The 23656-nt window shown below is 44.2% G+C and overlaps 1 long non-coding RNA gene across 1 annotated transcript in view; it reads right to left on the bottom strand.

Annotated features, from left to right (window-relative positions):
* Positions 1-16186: 16186 nt before the first annotated feature.
* The window catches only part of LOC138249234 (uncharacterized), a 43967-nt gene continuing 36497 nt past the window's right edge, over positions 16187-23656 (bottom strand). The window contains exons 2-3 of the long non-coding RNA XR_011194799.1: positions 17238-17330; positions 16187-16508 (exon numbers count right to left, since the gene is read on the bottom strand). This is a non-coding gene — a long non-coding RNA (uncharacterized lncRNA). The remainder of the gene's footprint in view (positions 16509-17237; positions 17331-23656) is intronic.

Below are 23656 nucleotides of genomic sequence, written 5' to 3'. Positions count from 1 at the left end.
TATGCCTCCCCAGATGAGGTGTAATGAGGAGAAAGACCTTTATTTCTCCTCGTTTTTCCTCTTTCTACATGTGCTGCATGTTGCAGCACATGTAGAAGAATGTCTCTGAGGATTGCTTTTATGCAGGAGGGTGTCCTTTCCTGCACAAAAATAATCCTGCCTACAATGCAAGAACCCTTGCAACATGACGCAAGGGTGCCTGCGTTGGTGCTAGGTAGCCAAAAATGCACCAGTGCTAGGAAATAACAGGAATGAGCTGTATGATGTTAAATTAAGTGCATTCCAGCCCTTTCACGCAGCACAGCAACTTGGCTTGCTGCGTTTCAGTGTGTGAACAATTCATAAATATGCCCAGTGATCTTCAGTAATAATCGGAAATTCTATTACACCTTTCTGTTTTCCTTGACACGCTCTACGTGTGGTGCCACTGCCGTAATGCACAAGACATTGAAATCAAACGGATTAATGCATTGTTAATCTAAGACAACAGCTGCTTATATAGTTTCTTCTGGTAGGACACCCCATGTCATGCCTCCACACGTCCAGGCCAGAGTTGTGTGGATGCTTCTCGCTTGGTGTACTGCGGGGGACAATGGCACGCCGACTACTGAGAATCTGCAATTGCTAACAGAACATATGAGCCTGGTCCCCCTTTCATATCACTTGGTTAGAGTCTTTTCATCAAGGTCAAATTCTAGACATCTCTCTTTACTCACTTTGTGGCCCGAGAAAACAAGTATATCATCTGGCGAACTCATCAGCTACCAGAACTGAGCCCCTTGTCCTTCTCATTGTGTATGACATGACAACATTGTGGTCAAGAGGTCAAGTGTCAATTGCATGTTCAATGCCACACAGCTGTCTATTTGGGGGAGAAAAACAATGTTGTTTTAAATTACAGATACTTCCATCCAGGAGGCGGAGACTCCCTCAGGAAAGGCTTGGGATGAGAAAGGAAGGATGAACAAAATTCCTAGCTAACAAGAAGGAAAGTTTCAATTATATTAAGGATACAAAGGCGAGGATTATGCATTTCAAAGTATAAATGAAAACATCCACTACATATCCCAGGAACATCAGGGAGTGCGTAGTCCATGACAACCATTAACCAATCCCAATACAGTCCGAAGTGTATATATGATGATGATGTTGGTTCCTCTTCCTTCACTGCTCATCAATTAGGTCTCTTGCTGTCCTTAACAACTCTTTGGGGTGTCAGCGTTAGTGGGGCAAAGAAGGAATTTGTATTGGTTTATTAGCTGTTTAATTAACATCTTGTGTACATACTGTGGTTGATCAAACATCTTAGTTTGCATGATTTTACCACATGGTAGGCTTTGGTACGAGCCCATCTTTTTGACTCCGCATGGGTCCTCTAGGTGGCATTTATTTGAGCCACGTCAGAATTCTGTCAGGCGCACCTCAATATAAAAGAGCAGCACACTACTTTCTTCAGACCTGTGACATGAGGTAGGGCACCTGCTAAGGATTATCCCTTGGGATAACTCCTCTAGCTCAGTGGTTCCCAACCTTTTGACTTCTGTGGACCCCCACTTTATCATTACTGAAACCCGGGGACCCCACTGAATCATTATTGGAATCCGGGGACCCCCCCACTAAGTCATTACTGAAAGCTTGGGACCTAATCTGTTAATATTATTTCATTTCCTGAACAGTCATGGACCCCTGAGGAGGTGGTCCGCGGACCACAGGTTGGGAACACCTGCTCTAGCTCTCACAGCCCTAACTAACCCTCGCTCGACAGCGCAAGACAGCCTGTGTTACTTCCATCGGAAAAACCAGCCGTTTTACATTATCGCCACCTAGCGACTTCAAAAAATAATACACGCTATAGTGACAGAGCACCTCCAAGGGGGCTGCCCCCTGGGATATTTTAAGGGTGATTTCAGGAAAATTCCTTGGTGCTCACACCCACCATATCATGGAATCCTTCAGGGACCATGTGTTCACCCTGAATTTGGCTTCAGAAGAAGAATGGTCTCCCCAAAGCCCTTTTCCTGCAGAAGTTGTCAAGCTGTTCTCCCAGGCGATTTCAAGAGTGCTTCCTTTCCTGCAGGAAAGAGGGGATAAATTAATGACCCAGGTCTCTGAGGGCCTTGGGATCCTTAGTTACGTGGGGGTGGGGCCCAGTGCGGTGTCTGCTGCAGGTACACACAGGGCGCAAAGTCATGGAGCTGGGCACCTGGAAGGCTTTGATCGATTAAGAGCAGCCTTCTGTAAGTGTGTGTGTGCACGTTAAATCATGCACCCTACCGGGAGGAATATTTCCCCGAGGAAAATTGCAACTTGGTGTTGTCAAATTTTGCCCCTGAAGGAAGGTTCCCCACTACACACTCCCTGATGTTCATGGGATATGTAGTGAATGTTTTGGTTTATACTTTGAAACTGCTGTTAATAAAAGGTGAAGAATGTCAAAATATTGGAGTTAAGGCTATTTTTTTGGATGCGTGAACCCACCTTTCGTCAATGAGATGCAGAGTGGGAGTTCCCATCCAAAAAATGACTCTAAGGTCCTAGTGCCTTATTTATCCTCCCATGCAAACATGGTGCACGGGAATGAGGCAGGCCTAAAGAATGGCACTAAGCCGGCTTAGTGCCATTATTTAATGCCTGAGTCAGTGCGGGCGTTCGGGGACCTGTGGACCCATTTCCATGGTCAAACACCATGAAAAGAGCCCACAGGTGCCAGCCCCAGCAACATCCTCACCCCCATCAGAGGGACACCGGAGGATGGGGGTCCCCATCCCAGGTAAGTAGGGTAAGTAGAGGTAAGTATTTTAATTTTATTTTTCTAAGTGCCATTGAGGGCCCTGAAATGGACTCCCCTACATGGCACCAAGTTCAGTGGCCACGCCGAGGGGACTCTTGTCCCCTGTGCTGGCCATTGGGCTGGTGGGCATGACTCCTGTCTTTCATAAGACAGGAGTCATGTGGTATGGATGCTTTTGCGTCAAGAAATGACGCTAGGCTGGTTAGAGTCATTTTTTTTACTCTCACAGGCCTAACGTAATTTTTTGGTGAAAAACATAGGGGCATATTTATACTCCGTTTGCGCCGGAATTGCGTTGTTTTTTTTGACGCAATTTCGACGCAAAACTAACTCTATATTTATACTTTGGCGTTAGACGCGTCTAGCGCCAAAGTCCATGGAGTTTGCGTCATTTTTTAGCGTGGACACCTACTTTGCGTTAATGAGATGCAAGGTAGGCGTTCACGTCTAAAGAATTGACTCCGAGGCATGTGCGTCGGATTTATACTCCCGGGCAAAATTCACGCCCGGGAGTGGGCGGGTCAAAAAAAATGACGTACGGCCGCTTTTGCGCCGTTATTTAGCGCCTGCAAAAGGCAGGCGTTAAGGGACCTGTGGGCTCTGAAGGATCCCAGAGGTGCCCTCCCATGCCCCCAGGGACACCCCCTGTCACCCTTGCCCACCCCAGGAGGACACCCAAGGCTGGAGGGACCCATCCCAGGGACATTAAGGTAAGTTCAGGTAAGTGTTTTTTCTTTTTTTTTGTGGCATAGGGGGGCCTGATTTGTGCCCCCCTACATACCACTATGCCCAATGACCATGCCCAGGGGACAGAAGTCCCCTGGGCACGGCCATTGGGCAAGGGGGCATGACTCCTGTCTTTGCTAAGACAGGAGTCATTTCTATGGGGGTTGGGAGTGAAAAAACATGGCTCAAATCGGGTTGAGGCGAAAAAATTGCCTCAACCTGACTTGCCCCATTTCTTGACGCCCAAGCTCCATTTTCCCCTACGCCGGCGCTGCCTGGTGTACGTCGTTTTTTTTAACGCACACCAGACGGCGGCGGCGGCTAACGCCGGCTAACGTCATTCAATAAATACGGCGCCCGCATGGCGCTTCAGAATGGCGTTAGCCGGCGCTAATTTTTTTGACGCAAAACTGCGTTAGCGCAGTTTTGCGTCAAAAAGTATAAATATGGGCCATAATTCTTCCATACCTCCACCCACATTCGGCTAACGTCATTTTCCATGACGTTAGCCCACCCTTTGCGCCGGATTGCGCCATTCCATAAATGTGTGCCTGGCTGGCATCCTGGAATGGCGCAGGCCGGCGATATACTTTTTGATGCAAAACTGGGCAAACGCAGTTTTGCATCAAAAAGTATAAATGTGGGCCTTTGTGTCTTGGTTACACCCTGCCCACATTGGCAAATGTCTGAAAGGTTTTCTTTAATTTTAGGTGGTGTTACTGAGTCAGTGACGTGGTAAAAGTTGATCAAACAAGCAATTTTTCTGCTACAGATAAATCTTTCCAAATGGGGAAATTATGTGGCAAATCACTTAACTGTACATTTTACCGATAATCACTTACTGCTGCGTAAAGGAGACGAATGAGTCTTGAGTTTTTTCGCTAACAAAGATACGGTTGGGCTTTGGTGACCTCAAACACACACAGCAAATCAATTACACTTTTATGTAGCTTGTGTCTTCCGCAAGTCTAAATTGTTTGTACAGAGCTCCCTCTACTGGTTATTGGTGTGAATAGCAGTTAAGGAAAATCTATTGGATGGACGGATCTGTGAAATTCATACTAGAAATGTCATTTTTTGGCAATCTGCAACGTTTCAATAGACTGTTTTTGTTTGCTTAGTTTCATGTGTTCTAAAAGAATGCACACATCAAAAATTATTTTATTAAAATTACATTTCCATTTCATAACAAACCTAATCATACTTCTTTATCATAGAAATAATAACCAAATGTTGGTTGCCAAAATCTGATCACAATTTGCAAACAGTATTTTTGCAGCCAATAAAGAATTTTAGCAACCAAAGTATGTATTACTAGGTCTGTTCATAAAATTCTGATTCGGTTTGGGTCGCATGCCGACCTACCTCAGGAATATTAATGACGTAGGTTGCAAATTGAGACTCTCTCCGATTGGTGGCCTGCCAGGGTCAGCAGACCACCAAGCATGTAATCAATTTCACATAAAGTATTTTTTGTAAAGCAGCCCAAATCTGTATTTTAATAAACGTTTTTTAAGCGTTTGCATTGACCATTGTCTACCCTCCAACAAACTGTTTTCACATTCACAATGGGGAAAGTGTCCCAAAGTCTGCCTCTTCCCATTGCTTGAAGGTCTCCCCTTTTCTTGCTGGTTCAAAAAATGTGCTTTCATGATTCGATCTATAGGGTAATGGAAAGGATGCAATGTTGGGATTTCTCAAGGTGTCTTCCCATGTGTCAAATAGTATTTGAGTTCTCACTGATACATACGCTACTATAGGTGTGTTTGTTTTGAGTAATCGCAACATGTCCCAAAGTGTGTGCACCATCAGTGCTCTTTCATATGTGCCCAATACTTCACAGACTCACGTCTCATTCCGTCTAAATGAAGTGCCTTGCCAGTCCACCACCAACATGGGCCCACGCCCTTGTACAATAAATCTTGGAAATCTGACTATTCCCATTTCCCTCCTCTGTGATCTGTTGTAAGTTCAGCTCAACTACCAGTAATGGCTTTGACCCTCCCCTCTGAAATCCGCCACATCATCAACTGCCAACCACTGGCAAAGTGACCCTCTTATAAGAGCACTCACGCAACGCAATAATTTCTGCATGTCCTCTATTCAATGCTAGATCCACCTCACCACAATGTCCAGCAGCTCATCCCATCCACAGAACCCCAGCTCCTATTATTCACACCACCAGCAACAGACCCATCTCTAACATAAATACCCCTATATACTATCCAAACACTTTTTAATTTTTATCATGTGACCTTCAAATGTCATTGTGTCCCTTCCTCAGAGTCTCCAGACCCTTGGGTACCTTTTGGAGGAGGGTCTCTGTGGGTGTGAAAGGAAGAGGGTGACTGGTTGCTGGGCGGTGGGGGGACGCAAGGGGGGGGAGAGGAGGGCACATTGACTGCATGTGGCGGCTGCTGGGTTCCCCAGCCAGTTGGGAGGTTGAAGGACCTTCTCTTTGCCCAGCTTCGACAACGGGCGGAAACCCACCTCAGACGCCTCTCTTTTGGTCGCCTGTGGTTAATTCCCACCTGGCCTTTCACCGTGGGCCCTCGCGCCTTCCTCCTGGGACTGGCCTCTTTAGTGAGCATCAAGGTACTTTAAAGAAATAGGAAAAAGACACGAATTGCAGCCACTGCAAGAATATGGCCTCATAGTGTCAGTAGCTCAACATCGTAGCTTTTCTAGAAACACTCAAAATATGTGATTGTGCGCCCTTGGTATTTTCTTTACCTATAATAACTATTTGCAGTGCTGGCCATTAATTAATTCACCAATGCCTGCATACTAATTAATAACTCATTTTTGAGTCAAAGGGATGGAAAGAGTTAAAAACACACGAGGTGGCCTTTATCCCAACCACCATTAAAAGTGACAAAACTGCAAAGTAATATGGCACACGAATTTAGGAAGCATAATTTCTTGAACTTTTCATGCAATAATATTTTTGGAATACTATTGCCACATAATAATCCCAGTCCTGCTTGACTCCCAAACCACACCACAGCCTGCTTCTAATTCAGTTTCAGTACAGCAAATATTGTTCCTGGGTTAGGGAATGAGTCAGTGTTACTGTGTTAGTTAAGGTTGACTTAGGCCAAGGCGTGGGTTAGTTTTAGGTTTAGCTATTGACAGGTTAGGTGGTTAATGGAAGGTAGACGACAGACTGATTTAAGGAATAGTATAAGAAACTTTGAAAAAAGGTGTCGGAGAAATGTGACCTATTAAACTAAATAATCTAGATGCAGAGGTAAAAACATTGTAATGTGGTTACCTTAAAAAGGTTTGAGGACCGGGTCTGGGGGCAAGGAAGGCATACCCTAGCAAATGCTATTGCCATTAGGACAGGAACTTGACTTAACACTTGTACCAAAAGCCACTTACTCCTGTACCCCTGATACTGGTCCTCCTCCACTGGGTCCACCTAGACAGGATCTAGAAAAAACAAAAGGCACTTATTTAGTAATATGGGAGTATCAGTTTGAAGGGTTTAACTCTTCATTTTAAAAATTACTCAGTCAAGCCTTCATTACAATAACAAGTTTCAAAATGATAAAATGACTAGGAGAGGATCAGAAAAAAGTTGAATTGGGAAGAAGAAGATAAGAAGGGAACTGAAAGAGAGGTAATGCAAAGAATGCAGTCACAGGAAGAAAAAAGGTGAAATGGAAAAAACCCAGGAGACAAGAGGGAATATGGCAAGGAAGCAAAAGGGAATGTTAAATTAAGCACAGAAGTCTGAGGAGTTACCAGACATCAAAATAGATAAAAGTGGAAGTTAAGAAAACTGCAAAAGGGAAAACATAGGATGACTGTATATTTAGGAGGTTGGGGACAGTTGGAAAGTTTCCCTGAGAATTCATTCCACCCTCTGTTTACCATTGGCTTTGTGGTTCATAACTTGCAATTGCTTACTTTCTATTTGCTGGCTTTATTTGTTTTAGGGCGTCCAGCTTGAATTCATCCCTTTCATGGAGCACTACCTGTTTACAAGGACCCCTTGTACTCATCCACCAGTGCTCCTTTCTGTAAATAGGCCTTTAAATCCTGTTCTTATCTTAGAGACAGAGGTCAAATGCCAGGCTCTGTCTTCTGAGTGAGCTTGGTGTTGACTTTTCTTTCTCTGACTTTAATCAGGCAATCAGCTTGTATTTGTAGAGCGCTGCTTATCACCCAAGTCTTTACCCAGATGCTGTGCTGCTGCGTTGGTCAAAGAGCCAGATTTTGAGCTCCTTCCTGAAGTGTGCCAGCGAGGGTGATGTGCAAAGGTGGAAGGGGAGGGCGTTCTAGGAATTAGCGGCGAGAGGTGAGAGGACTTATGTGACAATCATGCAGGGTACGAGGGTTGTGCTAGAGGAAAGCAATACAATGCTACTGTTTTATAGCACGCAACAACATTTAGATGTCTGTAAATGAACTGTGCAGATATTTCAGAAGATATCAATTATAACAGCACAAATGAAGAACGTTTTAGTAATTCTGACATGAGTTGTAAACAAATATGTTAATATGATTAAAACAAATCAGTACACTAGGTCAATGGTTCCCAAACTTTTTCAAACCATGGCTCCGTTGACCTATTGGCTGTTGGCCACAGCTCCCCATTATGTTACTTTTTTTTGGTGGGTGGGGAGATGAAAGCCCGGCCTCTGGAGTGCTTCCATTTTTCTCCCTGAAAATAATTGGGATGAAGCCGATGAAGGTGTTATAATCATGTGTGAAATCCTACCCTATCCACTGCGAAGCCCCATGCAGTGTCAATGACTGATTGGAGGGACACAGGGTTCCCAGAGAACTGAACATTTACTGCATTGTGATGTAGTGCTTTTTAAAGAGGTGTGTCTTTAGCTCATTCCTGAGCAGGGTTTGTGAGGCCCTGATAGATCCTTGGTCTGCACCTGCCTTCTAGTTTTTTCTTTTTTTGCACATTATTGCCTCCAGTTCGATGGTACCAGGTAAACTCTTGTCTGGCTTCCTCCCTTTTAACTCTGTTCTCTTTATGAGCATGCTTTGTGCACTCTCCTGTCTGCTCCTTTCTAACACCAGACTGCGATCTCATGCATGATGTCCGCCTTATGCCTCCTGTGTGTACTTGCCTCCGATCTGTATGTACTTGCCTCCTAACTGTGTTCCCATGCCTTCTGTGTGTTCCTGTTTCTGTCCGTGCCTTCATGCCTCCTGACTTGTGTCCTCATGCTTTCTGCCTGGATGTTCTTGCCTATTGTTTGTGTGTTCTTGCCTATTGTTTGTGTGTCCCTGCCTCTTGTTTGTGTGTTCCTTCCTCCTGTCTGTGTGTCCTTGCCTCCTTTCTGTGTGATCACGCCTCCTGACTGTATCCCCTGCCTCCTGCCTGTGGTGTCCTTACCTCCTGTCTGTGTGGTCCTGCCTCTACTGGCTGTGTGTGTTTTGTGCCTCCTGTCTGTGTTCCTGCCTACTATCTGTGTTCCTGCCTACTGTCTGTGTTCCTGCCTACTGTCTGTGCCTTCATGCCTCCTGACTGTGTCCTCGTGCGTTCCTGTCTGTGTGTTCCTGCGTGTGTGTTCCTTCCCACTGTCTGTGTGTCCTTGTCTACTGTCTGTGTGTTCCTGCCTCCTGTCTGTGCCTTCATGCCTCATGACTGTGTCCTCATACCTCCTGCCTGTGTATTCTTGCCTGTGTATCCTTGACTTCTATCAGTGTGTTCCTGCCTCCTGTCTGTGCCTTCATGCCTCCTATCTGTGTCCTGATGCCACCTGCCTGTGTTCTTGCCTACTGTCTTTGTGTCTTTGCCTCCTGTCTGTGTGATCCTGCCTCTACTGCCTGTGTGTCCTTGCCTCCTGACTCTGTGTTCCTGCCTCCTGTCTGTGTGTTCCTGCCTACTGTCCGTGTGTCCTTGCCTCCTGTCTCTTTGTTCCTGCCCATTGTCTGTGTGTCCCTGCCTCCTGTCTGGGTGTTCCTGCCTCCTGTCTGGGTGTTCCTGCCTCCTGACTGTGTGGTCTTGCCTCCTGACTGTCTCCCCATGCTTCCTGTCTGTGTTCATGTATCCTGTCTTTGCCCTCATGCCTCCTAACTGTGCATTCTTGCCTCCTGTCTTTGTTCCATGCCCCCTGTGTCCTCAGGCCTCCTGTTGATGTCCTCAGGCCTCCTGTCTCTGCCCTTAGGCCTCCTGTCTCTGCCCTTAGGCCTCCTGTCTCTGCCCTCAGGCCTCCTGTCTCTGCCCTCAGGCCTCCTGTCTCTGCCCTCAGGCCTCCTGTCCCCGCCCTCTTGACTCATGTCTCTACCCTCATGACTCCTGTCGCAGTCTTCAAGCCTTGTGTGCGGACACTCACACCTTATGTCACCTTGTCTGTGCTATGAATCTCCTGTCTGCTCTCTTGCCCCTGGTGTTTGAGTACTCAAGCTCCCTGACTGTTCCACCCCAATGACTTTGACACCCCTGTGTCCTGTCTTTTTGGTGCTTGTGCCTCTCTCAGCTCAGAGATGATAATGGCATCCGTGTTGTGCCAGCCCCTCTATAGGGTCCCAGACGTGTCCCTCCCAGGTCCCACCACACACTCTGCCTTTAGCAATGTTTTTTTCCAGTGACCTCGGTTTGGGCATATTTTTCCACATTTATGTGCATTTGTTCTGACCTTTGGCCTATTGTTTTTACCTTAGGTTCTGAACTTATATTTCTAACCAATGCCATTTGCTTTTGGTCTTCTGTTTCTGATCTGCTGAATTGATTAGGAATATTTTCATTTGTTTTTAGTGAAATAAGCATCAACATATTGACTTATTTCTTCTTTTGCAAACTGAATGAACTCAAACATTAACCTGCACCGAATACTGCAAATGTCTTGCCTCCCTTTATGAATTTTGAACACTTCAGGCAGCCTTTGTATGTTTTTAAAACGTAGCATGGAACTGGTAATTGTGAATTCATTAATTTTCTTTGGTGATAACTGGAGACAAGTACACCCAAGCATCATAAATAACTTGGCTTGGACACTTTAACTGCACATTACTGACTGAAATGTTTTCTTTCATCTGCCTCAGCTGCTTAGCTTATTATTCCCTTGTCAGAGACTGGCCTGGCCAGAGAGAGCTGAGGGAGTGAAACTGCGGTTCTGTGCTTTAAAAAGATCTAATTTACAGACAATACATGTCACACAGTGGTTCCCAAACTATGTGCTTGGTGCGAGGCGCCCCAGTCTAGTTTTGACGGCGCACTGGGGTGCCGTGACGCACAGATTGGGAACCACTGCACTAGGTGATGACATTGTCACACATTATCCTTTGTAAGCTATATATTTTTTTTGTGAAACTGTATGTTTGTGCAAATGTAATGGCTGTTTCAATTGAAAATGTGTTGTCTGTAATGGCAGTGCACCGCCATATCATGCATACTCCACTTTTCGCCAATTCCACTCAACTCTGCACCACTCCACCCCACTGCACTCTACTATGCACCACTCCACATTATGCCTCTCTACTCTACACCACTCTACTTTATGCAGATGCAGTCTACACCACTCCACTCCACACAACTGCACTCTTCGGCAGTGCACTCTACACCACTCCAGTCAAGTCCACGAAATTCTATAGTACACCACTCCACTCTATGTCACTCCCCTCTATGCCACTCTACTCTGCAACACTGCACTCTATGCCAATGCACTCTACTCTTTACCAATCCACTCTATGTCAAAGCACTATATGCCAGTCCACTCTGTGGCACTCTAAATTGACTCTTTACCATTCCACTCTAAGCACTGCACTCTATTCTATGCCACTGCACTTTAGACCACTCTAGGCCACTGCACACTATACTGCACCACTCCGCCGTATGCCACTTCACTGTACTGAAACAATCCACTCTTTGCTACTGCACTCTACACCACTCTACACCACTCCATTCTATGCCACCCTAACTTATATCACTGCACTCTGCTCCACCTACAATCTATGGTGCACCACTCCACTCTACTCTACACCACTGCACTCTACACCAATGTACTCTATGCCACTCTAATCTACACCACTCTTCTCTATGTCCCTGCAATTTTTGCCACTCTACTCTGCAACACTCCACTCTACAACACCCTACTGCTGAAACACTACACTCTCCACCACTGAGCTCTATGCCAATATACTCTGTACCACTGCACTCTACCCCACTGCACTCTGCACCACTCTACTCTACTGCACTTTACACCAATGCACTGTATGCCTCTCTACTCTGCATCACTCCACTCTAAGCCATTGCACTCTACACCACTGCACTCTAAGTCGATCCACTCTAAGCCACTCTTATCTACTCTGCACCACAACATCCTAAGCCACTGTACTCCATGTCACTGCACTCCATGCCACTCTACTCTACACCACTGCTCTCTACCTTGCACCACTCTACTCTGCCCCGCACAACTCCACTCTTCACCACTTCACTCTACTCTGAAACAATATACTCTATGCCACTTCACTCTATGACACTGCACTCTATGCCACCATGCTTCACTCCCGCCACTCCCTTTTACACCACTCAACTCTACATGACTACAATCATGTTTGCACCACTCCACACTGAACCCATCTACTCTAATGCAGTGCACTCTACGCCACTCTACTCTAAAATACTATATACTGCATCACTCGACTCTGTGCAACTGCAATCTACGCTGCGCCACTACTCTACGTCACTGCACTTCACTCTATGCAACTCTACAACAATCCACTCTACTCTATGCCACTCTCATTATGCCACTAAGTTTTATCTATGCTGAGCAATATCCATGGCTGTTGTATAACCTATTGACTTTGCCAATGCTTGTTAAAACCCAGGAACAAGGACCAAGATGTGGAAGCCGAGAAGCAGAGGGAAGTGCACGTACCTAGAAGGGGGCAGGAAAGAAGAAAGCCAGTGCAAACTTCAGGAAAGTCCAGAAGGGAGTCCATACTCAACGAGGACCACCCACTAGAAGAGGGCTCACATAAGCTCAGCCAGGGTGAAGAGGCAGGCTCCTCGAAACCACCTCTCTAAGCCCCAAACCCACCACTGCCCAGGGGAGGGCCGAGGCTACAGAGTCTGATGAGGTGGTTAAAAGGAGTAGAGAAAATAGAAACTTTGCTTGCTCTCCCTCTTTTCTTCCTACAATAGGGGGTCCCAAGGAGAATGCCGTATATGGGAGAGGGAGAAAAACAGGACATCAAATGGGAAAAATCCCATGAACGCCACCCAGGGAAGAGCATACAAGAGAGTAGGGTGACTAAGCCCGATTACTCACAATCTAGTTTTTTCTGCTCCAATGGACCACTATCCAAAATCCCTTTTTGAAATCCTAAAATGATAAAAAGCTGAGAGAGAGAAAGTTGGGAAATTAAAAATTAAGAGAAAAAGGCAAAACCCTTTTTGTGTGCTATTAAGACCCATATACTAAAAGAAAAGTATAGGATCAGTAAAGGAAGAACAAATGACAAAGTCTGAAGAAGAGAATACTACAGAAACATAGTATGTAGAAGCTGAAGCCATGATAGCAAAATAATGTATTTCTTTTTATTTTATTTTTACTCATGCTGATGCCTACCCTTTGTTCTTTTGAGGGTCCAAGAGGAGGGGCTTCTGCCTCACCAACCGTCTTGAAACCTGAAAAGGAGGAAAAGAGAAAAAGAAAAATCAGAATTCTGTGAAAGAAGAAATTCAGTTTTCAAGACAACTGCTGTGCTTTGAAGCCTAAAACAATTATGGTATGGTAAAAATATATTTCTTTTTTTCTCAACAGAGGATTTAATTAAGAAAACAAAATCCTTAGACTGCCTGTCTCCTGACGTTATTTGGGAAACCACCTACACATAACCTCACGTGGACGTCATTTAGGGGTCGCCAGGGTTGGCATCTGAAACCCCTGGCTTGTTCCTTGCGACTAGGGGTGTAGCTTCTGGGGAGCGTTTGGAGTATTATACCCCCGCCAATACATGTGTTTTCTGATTAAAAGTTGGGTGCAGATGCTTTTAGGCGGGTATGTTGAGGTGTCTGTCGAAATTCACCAGGAGGTTTTAGATACAGTGGCAGCTGGCTTATGTTTTCAGCTGGGGCACAATAATAATAATAAAAAACACCAAAAAAAAGTCACTTACCTTCAGGCATCTTCAGAACGGAATCTTCCTGCTCCTGGAAGCTCCAATGCATGGGAGCAGGAAACACCACTAACCAATCCTGATGCTAATTTCAAGCTGGTAACCAGCAAGACATGAAGATTGGTCGGAGCGGCCTCTCTCAGCGCTCAACAGAGGCCTCTGCTCTCTCCAACTCAAGACAGCTGAGTTAGAGAAGTTTAAATTGCGCATGTCAGGCTGGCCGTCGCAAAACGGCCGGCCAAAGTGACAAGCGCATTTTAAACAAGTGCACAGCTCCCTGCTTAGTACCCGGACCAATATGCATTCCTCTCCCTTTTCACTGCCCCTGAAACCACTCTCATGTGCCCTGCTCGGCCCATAATATATCTTAGCATTATATTGTTGGAAAATCTGAAGCTCACCCCTCCATCCTTACTGACCAAGCTACGCCTCTGTTTGCGACCTCTGGAACTCTCTTTCCAACCCGGGCCTCGGAGGTGGCAAAGACTATGCCAAGAACAGAAAGTAAACTGTGCCAATGAGCATGGTTTACTTTCTGCGGCTTCCGCTGGGCTTGGGACATTAAACTTTTAATTCAATTAAGCAAATACATTCAGCAGTTCAATGTGCACTCTACTGAACATATTAAAACATTAAATATGATTTTAACATGCTGCCAAGTTCCATTACTGTAAAAACATGCACAATTATGTGTTTGAATAAAAAACGTCACTTCTGTAATTTGCATGGGTGGTTAATAAATGACTGTGGTTTAAATAATGTGGGTTCCCGGTGTTGCCTCTTTGAACAACGTCATATGTTTTCATGCAGCAAAAAAGAGAAATGTTCAATGTGCGTATCTTATGAACACCCAATTTAAAATAGGTGGTATTAAACTAGACACAGTTCTGTGTTATTAGCTGTTGTTTTACTGTCCAACACTTCCTGGTAAAATAAAGTGTCAAACATCATATGATCTCACTTCGTATGCTGGCACTGGGGCAAAAGGTAAGGGATTTTACTTCCGCATTTTGATGAATCTACCAGCAAGCAGCGGCGGTTCCTCCGTTGGGGCAGAGGAGCGTCATCCCCCAACCCCCGCCAGCAGCAGCCGCTGCAAATCCTTTAACTACCAAAATGATAATAAACCAGGTTTATTATCGTTTTGTTAGTTAAAGGGATGGGGCATTGCGGATGACAAGGATATGAGGGAGTGCACTGTGCACTCCCCTCAGTGCGCATGTATGTTTGGTCAGCCGGCTCAGGCCAGCCAAACACACATGCGCAGTAGGCTCTCTCCAGCTCAGCAACACAGTTCCTGGGCTGGAGAGAGCAGGCACAGGCTCCCAGTCTGCCTGGGAGCGCCCTGGCTGGGTGCTCCCAGCCAATCCTGACGCTGCTCTGAGCAGCGCCAGGATTGGCTGCAGGGCAGGCTAGGAGCCTTGCTTACCTGCAGCAGAGGAGATGGAGGAGCGGAGCGGCATGCAGGTAAGTTTTCTTTTTTTTTTTTTTTTATTTAAATGAAATTTTAGCCCCTCCCACTCCCACACGACGCACCCGCTCCGCCTCTGTGAGGGCAGCAAGCCGCGACTGCAAGCAAGTTGTTCTCTACAGTGCACAAGACTTTTTCTTGACCCGAATGTGATTTTGCCTCACAGGCAGTGCTGATAATCAGGAGCTACACTGAGAATACTAAATGGTTTTAGAGCATATACAAACTGAAATATAGCAGAAGTTGCATACTGACCTGTGATCAATACTCAGCTCCTAAACCCAGCAAGACAAGTTTTGTTTACAGAGGCAATAGTCAGAAAAGTCCAAACGGAACTGTCCTAGAGACAATATTGAAGGAGCTTGCATCCTTGAGAACATCTGTCTCGTCGACTGATGATGACACTTCCAAGAGTTCGACTGAAGTCCTCTCAATTAGGGCAGATCTTATAGCCTTTAGTTCTATGATGTCAGCTGTGGAAGACAGACTTGCAATCATGCAATGTAAACTAAGCACCTTAGTGGAATGGGAACAGGACCATTGGTTCATGCAAGGAAAACTCATTGAGGTAGACAAACAGAAACAGGCAGGACGACCTTTGCTTTCCCAGGATCCTAGAAGAAACTCTAGAGAAAGACAGCTTCATAGCCTTCAAGTTTTGCTTTATTCAGGAACTCACAGCATTGGAATTTAATTCTCCACTAGAATTACAAAGAGTCCATAGGATCAAGACCCGAAATAACAGTAAAAGGTTACTCCAATTGTTTGTTCATTTTTCCACCAACAAGCACAAGCCATTCTCCTGGCAGCCAGACAGTGAGAGCCATTCATGTAAAGCAACCACAAGCACAAGACTTCTGTCATGAAACCATGGTGAAGAGGAAAAGATTTCTGCCCCTCAGACATAGACCAAAAAAATTGGAGATCGTTATGGAGTACTTAGAAACTGAATGTCCCCTATAGGTAAAAAAAAACTTTGTTTTTTCATCTGAAAAACCCTCAACCACTAGGTATGGCATGCTTCATCATAGGGTTTCATCCAATTCCCTTGCAGGAACCCGGCGTATCAAAGTAGGTGAATCCACCTAAGCGAGACTTTGATGCTAGTAATACATTTTGTAGGTAAGAACAGCGATTCTCACAATTCTATGCTACGAGAATCTGAATTTCATTAAAGACACGGAGGCTAACATTATGCATTAATCTTTTAATGCCACTCCGCAGCAGCACCTTAAAGTATGTTAGATCATAAACAAGCAATCTAGAGGAAAACATTGGCAACACATAGCCAGTCCATGTCTTGAACAGTCTTCCTCTTGAATGTGCGACTTGTTGAACCAAACTTGCTTTCCTTCCTTTGGATAGACAAGGAAGATAAAAGCCACCATGACAACCACTATGGCAGACTGAATTACTGTGTATTATCTGAAAAGAAAAACATTGTTAAAGATTCTGCACTGAAAAATGTCAAAAGACACGTGCAACAAGGGATTATCATATTCAATAAATATTTCTTAAACAATTGGAATAAAATCATTGTCATGAAAGACACATTATTTTTCTCGTACTTTGTTTCTTATGCATGAAATGAAACCAACCACAGAGGGAGGTGAGGGAGGGATAATGTTAGCCTCCGTGTCCTTAATGAGATTCAGATTCTCTTAGCATAGAATTTTGAGAATTGCTATTTCATTGCAAGACCTGAGGCTGCCATTATGCATGTTGGTCGCCCCCTAGTACCACATCAGACATGTGTTCAATAGTACAATAATGTTTAGCAAACATGGAAGCATTAGACCTATCAACTGCTTTCATAATGTCCTCCAATCTACCACCTTTCCAGAGGGGTTGACTAGCCATGGCACCTCTCAAGGAATGTGCACCAAATTTATTTAGATCAATGCCTGCTTTGTGCATAGCTCACTTCACCCACCTGGCAATCGCTGCTGTTGTCAATGCTTGAAAGGGTTTTACAAAATAAATCAATAACTGTTTTACACTATAAGGTCAAAATTAGTTCATACGGGAATCATATTCTCTCATGCAACCCACTACACACAATTTCTTGCATGAATTATATCTAGGATAAAAGATGGTATTAGGAATAGTAATTTCAAAGGTAACCCCAAAGAGATTGTAAAGTTTGTTACTTACTCTAATGCCTTAACATCCGAAACTCAACGAAAAGAGGTCAAAGTAGTGAAGTGAGCTTCATAGTAAATCTTTTTGTTTCCAAGTACCCATTACCTGGGGAAGCAGAAAACAAATTACGAATCAAATTAACGTCCCACAGGGTCTGATATCTTGGTCTAGGCAGTCTTCTCAACATAATGCTCTTAACTACTTGACATACTAACACATTTTTTCCAAAGCCCTTCCCATTAATCAATCTATGACCCAAAGGTATTGTGGATCTGTAGCAGTTAATAGTCCTATAAATTAAACTCAGTTAATAGTCCTATAACTTAAACTCTTATCAAACTGTTCGACTAGGAAATAAAAAACTCAACTACAGCGGCCTCCACGAGATCCAAGTTCCTGTCCATGCTCCAACGTACCCAAGATCTCCAAATCCCTCTATACCTGTACCAGCTTCCTAGGGCCCAAGATTCCTGGAAGGCCTGACATGCAATAAGGCTCAAAGTCTGTGTCTGGGCCTGAGGATGTTCCTCTCCATCTACGTCCTTCAGTAGCCCTACCGAAGCAGGAAGAAAAAATGAAATGCCGCAAGCTAGTTCCAAGGTCATCAGGAACAATGCCTGTGAGGTCAAAAACTGAGTTACCAGAACAAGGGAGCATCTCTCTTTCCTCCCTTTCAGGAGGACCCTCTGTATCATTGCAGAGACAGGGAACATGTATACATTTGTCCCTTTCCAGCTGTGAAGAAAAGCATTCACGGCTAAAGCTCCCTGGTCTGGCATTCAACTGTAATACTTCTTCAGTTGAAACATCAGTCTTATAAATAAATCTATTTCCAGTGGTCCCAAGCCTCAGACTAGTCTCTGAAAGCACTCCACATTCAACTTCCAATCGCTATAGTTCCTCAAAAATCATGAATTCCAGTCCCCAGGAGCATTTGCCTTCCCAGGCAAATACTCTGCCCTTAAGCGTGTTATAAACAAAAAAGCCAGAGCTGCAATTTTGTACCTCCCAAATGATTTATATATGCTCCTGCAGAGACATTGTCCATTTTCAACAGAACTGTAATGCCTTGTAAGCAATGCCTGAAACCTATGAGAGCATTAAGACCTGCTGTCAATTCTAAAAGGTTTATATGATGCAACCTCTCTGTGTTTGCCCACATTCTACCAGTTCCCTTGCCACCAAAATGTGTACCCCAACCAGTGAGACTTACATCCAACTCCAAAATAAAATCTGGGAAACAACCAAAGATTGCTCGCCCATTCCAATCGTCCAGGTTCTCCAACCACCCAACCAGTTTTATCCTTGCTTCATTATCCAAAGACAATTTGTCTCCTTACCATATACCTCCTCGAAGAGCTCTTGCTTTTATCCTCTGGAGGGTACAATAATGTAAAGGGTCTGGAAATACTGCCTGAAAAGAAGAGAAGAAACCTAAAAGACTTGGTTATCTTCTTTAGTGGGAGGAGTAGAACCATATTCATCCTATCTATTCTGAAGGCTAAGAATTTAGTGAGCGAGATGGCATAAGAATTGACTTTGCCTTGATTACTATAAAACCCAATCTTTCCAAAAGGGACATGACCATGTCCAAGTCTATCAAAACCTGTGACTGGCACTGGGACATGGTTAGGATGTTGTCTAGATAAACAATCATTCGGACACCCTTCTCTCTGCGGTAGGAAACTACTAATCTCATTATCTTGGTGAAACACCAAGGTACTGATGAAAGTCTGAGGGGGAGTGAACAGAATTGGTAAAGGTGACCCCCCCAAAAGAATTGAAGGTAAGTTTGATATTCCTTGGCCATGGGAATTGTGAAGTAGGCGTCCTTGAGATCCAAATTCATTAGCAATTCATCCTTCAACAGCAAATCCGTTAACACATGGATTTCTTCCATTTTGAAGTGCCTACACACCAAAAACCGGTTTAAGTCCTTTAGGTTTATAACAGGTCTCCAACCTTTGTTTTTTTTCTCCATTAGAAAAAGGGCACTCTGTTTTCTCCCTCTGCTTCTACAATTGCCCCTTTTACTAACATAGATGCCACCTATTCATCTCCAATTTTTTGTTGATCCATCTTCAGGATTAGTTCTCTTGGAAAGGCAGATTCAAAGGGTATTTCTAAGAAATCTATTCTGAAACCCTGAACCATTTATAGGATCAAAGGATCTTGAGTGATAGTCTCCCAAACATGGAAAAAGAGTTTGAGTCTGCCCCCCACTTTCCCCTCGAAAGAATAAAAAGGAGATATTATTGTACTCACCCTGAAAACCGGAGGAACTTTGGCCACAAGGTCTACTTCCTCTAGCCCATTTGCAGTTGCCTTCTTTGGGGGTAGAAAGTGGGTGCCACTCTGCCACCGTGGCCTCTGCCACAGGCTTTGTCTTTGTCTGAAGTTATTAAACTGGGACCTTTGGGATCCCCGCAGGGAGAGAATCCCCTCCTACCAGTCTGGCCAAAAACACCTGGGCTGAAAACTCTACACATGTTGGTCTGGGCCTTATCAAGAGCAGTAAAGGTAGCAATATGTTTGCCCAAAGTCTTTGTGTGAATAAGTATGTTTGAAAAGTATAATTCTTTTATGGCAAGTGTTCAGAATAATATTGTGTATGTATGTTTAAGTTCTTATGAAGAAGCATCCATACTATGAGGGAAAGCCTCAGAGTATGTTTTTCTGCAGAAAAAAACATTATCTTAAGACACTGTACAGAGAACCATTTTTCCCAAAATAATTCCATGCAAGATCAAGTTGAAGTGATATATCTCTTTGGAGGCTGTTCTGGAGAGGAAGACTAGTCATAGAACTCAGTAGTGTATTTTTTGTTTAAAGTTTAACAGCATCTCTTTAGAATTCAAGTAGTGGCAACTAACCAAGACTCTCTTCCGTAAGTCTAGTCAATCTTCCTTGGTACAGGCCAATTCTTGAGCAAGAAATATTGGACATCTGGAGATGGGTCCATAACATCTCTGTGAAGCTTCGACATGGACTTTAAAGGTAAGATTCCTAGTCAATTGATCTGGGAGCATCAGGCAAAATCAATTCAGAAGGCTCTGCAGCAGAATGTTAAAATGTTAACAACTCAATACACAGTGACATATTCACTGGAGGCTCTTCATGCGTTTCTAGAAAGTGAAATATGATCATCATGGGTTATACACCTTAGAAGCTGAAAAATCCATGTTTTGCCTTAAGGAACACTATTATGAAAGAAGAGAAAAGGTGAGCGGAATATTGGCCCTCCAGGTATGACAAGTAGCTAACCCTATATCAATGATCAATGATAAACACAGTAGATTGGTCACCTACCCCTCAGTCTTTCACCCATTTTATAAAAGTCTGTATTCAGAGAATTGTTAGGAAACTCTAATGGCAGAACATCAGTCTATCTCTAAAATATGCCGACCTAAGCTATCTTTTGAGATGGACCAACAGCTAGAGGGAGCTATCACAGAAGAGAAAACTGGGCAAGTAATTGATGAATAATCAACCATCAAAGCTCCAGGGATTAATAAACAGTGTATGATTCCCCTCTTATGTAGGATGTTTGGAGAAATTAAAGAGGGACAATGCCATCCTTTAGAATTGAATAAAGCTAGAATTTAATTCATCCTGGAATTTGACAAAGACCTATCTCAATAAATAACACAGACACAAATGTATTGGTCAAAGGATTGGCTAATAGTCGTATCTTCACGGATGCATCCAGAGCTTGTGGGCTTGGTCCTGCATCACTCTTTGGCAGCTTATTTGAGATCACTAACACATTTTCCATGGGAGGTGTGTGATCATATGGATGAAAAGGCAGTAAACTCATTGGATGCCATGAAGGCATTTGATCAGGTAGAATAGGATTAATTTTTCGAAGCACTGATGCCCATGGTACTTGGGACATTGTGAAATGGCTCTATTTGAGATCCACACAAGTGGTGTTGTATAATGGTTATACATCACAACCTTTCCAAATACACCAGAGGAGAAGACAAGGCTGTCTCTGTTGCTATATATCCTAGCACTTGAACCATTAGTAATTGCTAATGGATAAGCCACATACATCACCCCAGCAAGCAAGCACAAAGCCCTATTTTATGCGGATGATATTTTATAAGCATTATCAGACCTCACAAATGCCATCACACATTGGATTACACTTGTCTCAAAGTTCACAGAATTTTCAGAGTATTGAATTAGTTGGGGCAAGTTTACGGCTTTACTACTCACCAATTTGTTTGCAGCAGCTAAACGGAAGCAGCACCCCTACAGGCGGAAGACTTCCAAGTTTAAATATTTGGGAATCTATTTAAACTGATTTAAAGACCCTTAGGCTAGATGACAATAATACATTTTCTCTATTTTTGCCTAATAATTGAGATGTCTGCTAATGAAGCAGATATGGTCTGTCCTTATCTTTCCAAGTACCTGTGAAATGGCCAAGTCATTCGGACAGTAGCTTCGATAAGACGCTTGATGCAACATCAGTCTGGCACAAGTGCCTTATTATCTCTAGTTCAAGGTCAGATAATAACATATACAATGTAGGCTGAATTGATGTGCCTTTACCTTCTAGGTTTATAACAATGTGCCTAAGACTAGCATAGTCATTCACTCAGGTTATGTCAGACATTCCTAGGATTATATCAGGAATTCCCAAATGAGATAAGCAACAGTATAAAAGGACTCTCAAGTGACCATCATTCAAAATACTGCCAGAAAATGTTGACAGAGACTGCCATACTTGCACAGCATCACATTCTGTGCTGAAAGCTGATAATGAAAAAAGTCCAAGAGGAAAGGAGCTAATACTTGTGCTTGTTTTCCTTTTGAGGGAACACTCTCCCAGATACTGCCTCTTGCTGCAAACAGGTATGCAGTGATTTTCCTTCAGAAACTGTAGGTGCAAGTTATGCTATTCCATGCTCTCAATGTATAGGACTTAGAAGTAGTTTTTAGGGTGGTAGTTTGCTTGATAATATTTCCACTATGGTTGAAATGTTCCTATTGTTTCAGTTGTTCACAGCATGCATTACTGCTGTTTTAATAATATTTTGAATGCGTTCAGCAACAGGGTGAGCCTGTTGAAATAAACACTTTTAGGCATAAAGGCCCTCATTACAACCCTGACGGTCGGTGATAAAGCGGCGGTAATACCGCCAGCAGGCCGGCGGTAACAAAAATGGAATTATGACCACGGCGGAAACTGCTCAGACAGACAGCTACTTTAACACACCGACTGCCATGTTGGTATCAAGAAGCACCATGGCGGTAACCGCCAACAGGCAGGCGGAAGACAATGTACTGCCCACACTATTACGACAGGCCGATTCGCCACCTTTTCCAGGGCGGTACCAACGACATCAAAAGCACGGCGGAAACAGAACACAGAAGTCAAAGGACTACTCTCTGGAGACTCAGGGAAATCTTTTTGAAAAATTTCAATGGGGTACCGATGTCTTTTGGTGAGTCGGACACTGTGTGGAAGGCCCAAATTTTTTCGGATGCGGCGGGAGCGTCGGGTTTTGGCTTATACTGGGATGAGAGGTGGTGTGCAGAAACATGGCCTGCATCTTGGTTGCAGCAGGGGAGAAGCATCGCGTTTCTGGAGTTTTTTCCCCTATTAGTGGCACTGGCAGTATGGGGACAGGAGTTAGCCAACAGGACAGTGATCTTTCAAGTAGACAACATGGCGGTGGTAGAGTTGGTCAACAGGCAGAGAGCAAGGGACCTCAGAGTTTTGCGCTTGTTGCGGCATTTCATGCTTTTATGTTTATCTTTGAATGTTATATTTAAAGCTGCACACATACAAGGGGTTCACAACGAGATTGCAGACTCCCTATCTCGTTCACAGTGGCGGCGTTTTCGTGAATTGGCACCTGGAGCGGAACGGAACAAGACTGTGGTCCCGGCAGACATTTGGGAATGGGGGGCATGACGATCACGGGGCTGGTGGAGATGTCATTAGTGGTATCTACACGGTGAAATTACAGACTTGCATGGTTGGAGTTTCAATCTTTTGAGCCGTTTGGGGGCAACTTTTGGGCGCAAGGCCTGCGAACGCTTAAAGCACGGACCAGACTTTTGTGCTTTTTCTGATCAGGGAGGGTTTATCTCCAGCTACAATTGGGGGAAAACTGGCAGGCGTTTCTTTCTATGGGAAACTCTTTTTCGGCTATGACCCAGCGAATAATGATTTATTGGGTCAAATGTTGAAGGGCTGGGGCAGGGTCAAGGCCAGTGGGGATAAACCAGCAAGAGAACCCATTACTTTTGAAATACTGCTGGAGCTTGTGCATGTGTTACCAGTTTGTTGTACGGATGAGTACGAGGTGGGTTTATTCCTGTTGTGCATGGTGTGGATGTTCTTTGGAGCCTTTCGAGTGTCCGAGTTGTTGGGGGTGGGGAAAGAAACTGGGGTAAGGAGGAAAGAGGTGTGC

Source organism: Pleurodeles waltl, chromosome 8 (genome assembly GCF_031143425.1).
Source record: "Pleurodeles waltl isolate 20211129_DDA chromosome 8, aPleWal1.hap1.20221129, whole genome shotgun sequence".
Classification (NCBI taxonomy): domain Eukaryota; kingdom Metazoa; phylum Chordata; class Amphibia; order Caudata; family Salamandridae; genus Pleurodeles; species Pleurodeles waltl.
The sequence above is the reverse complement of the archived record's forward strand: the minus strand, read 5'-3'. Positions and strand labels throughout refer to the sequence as shown.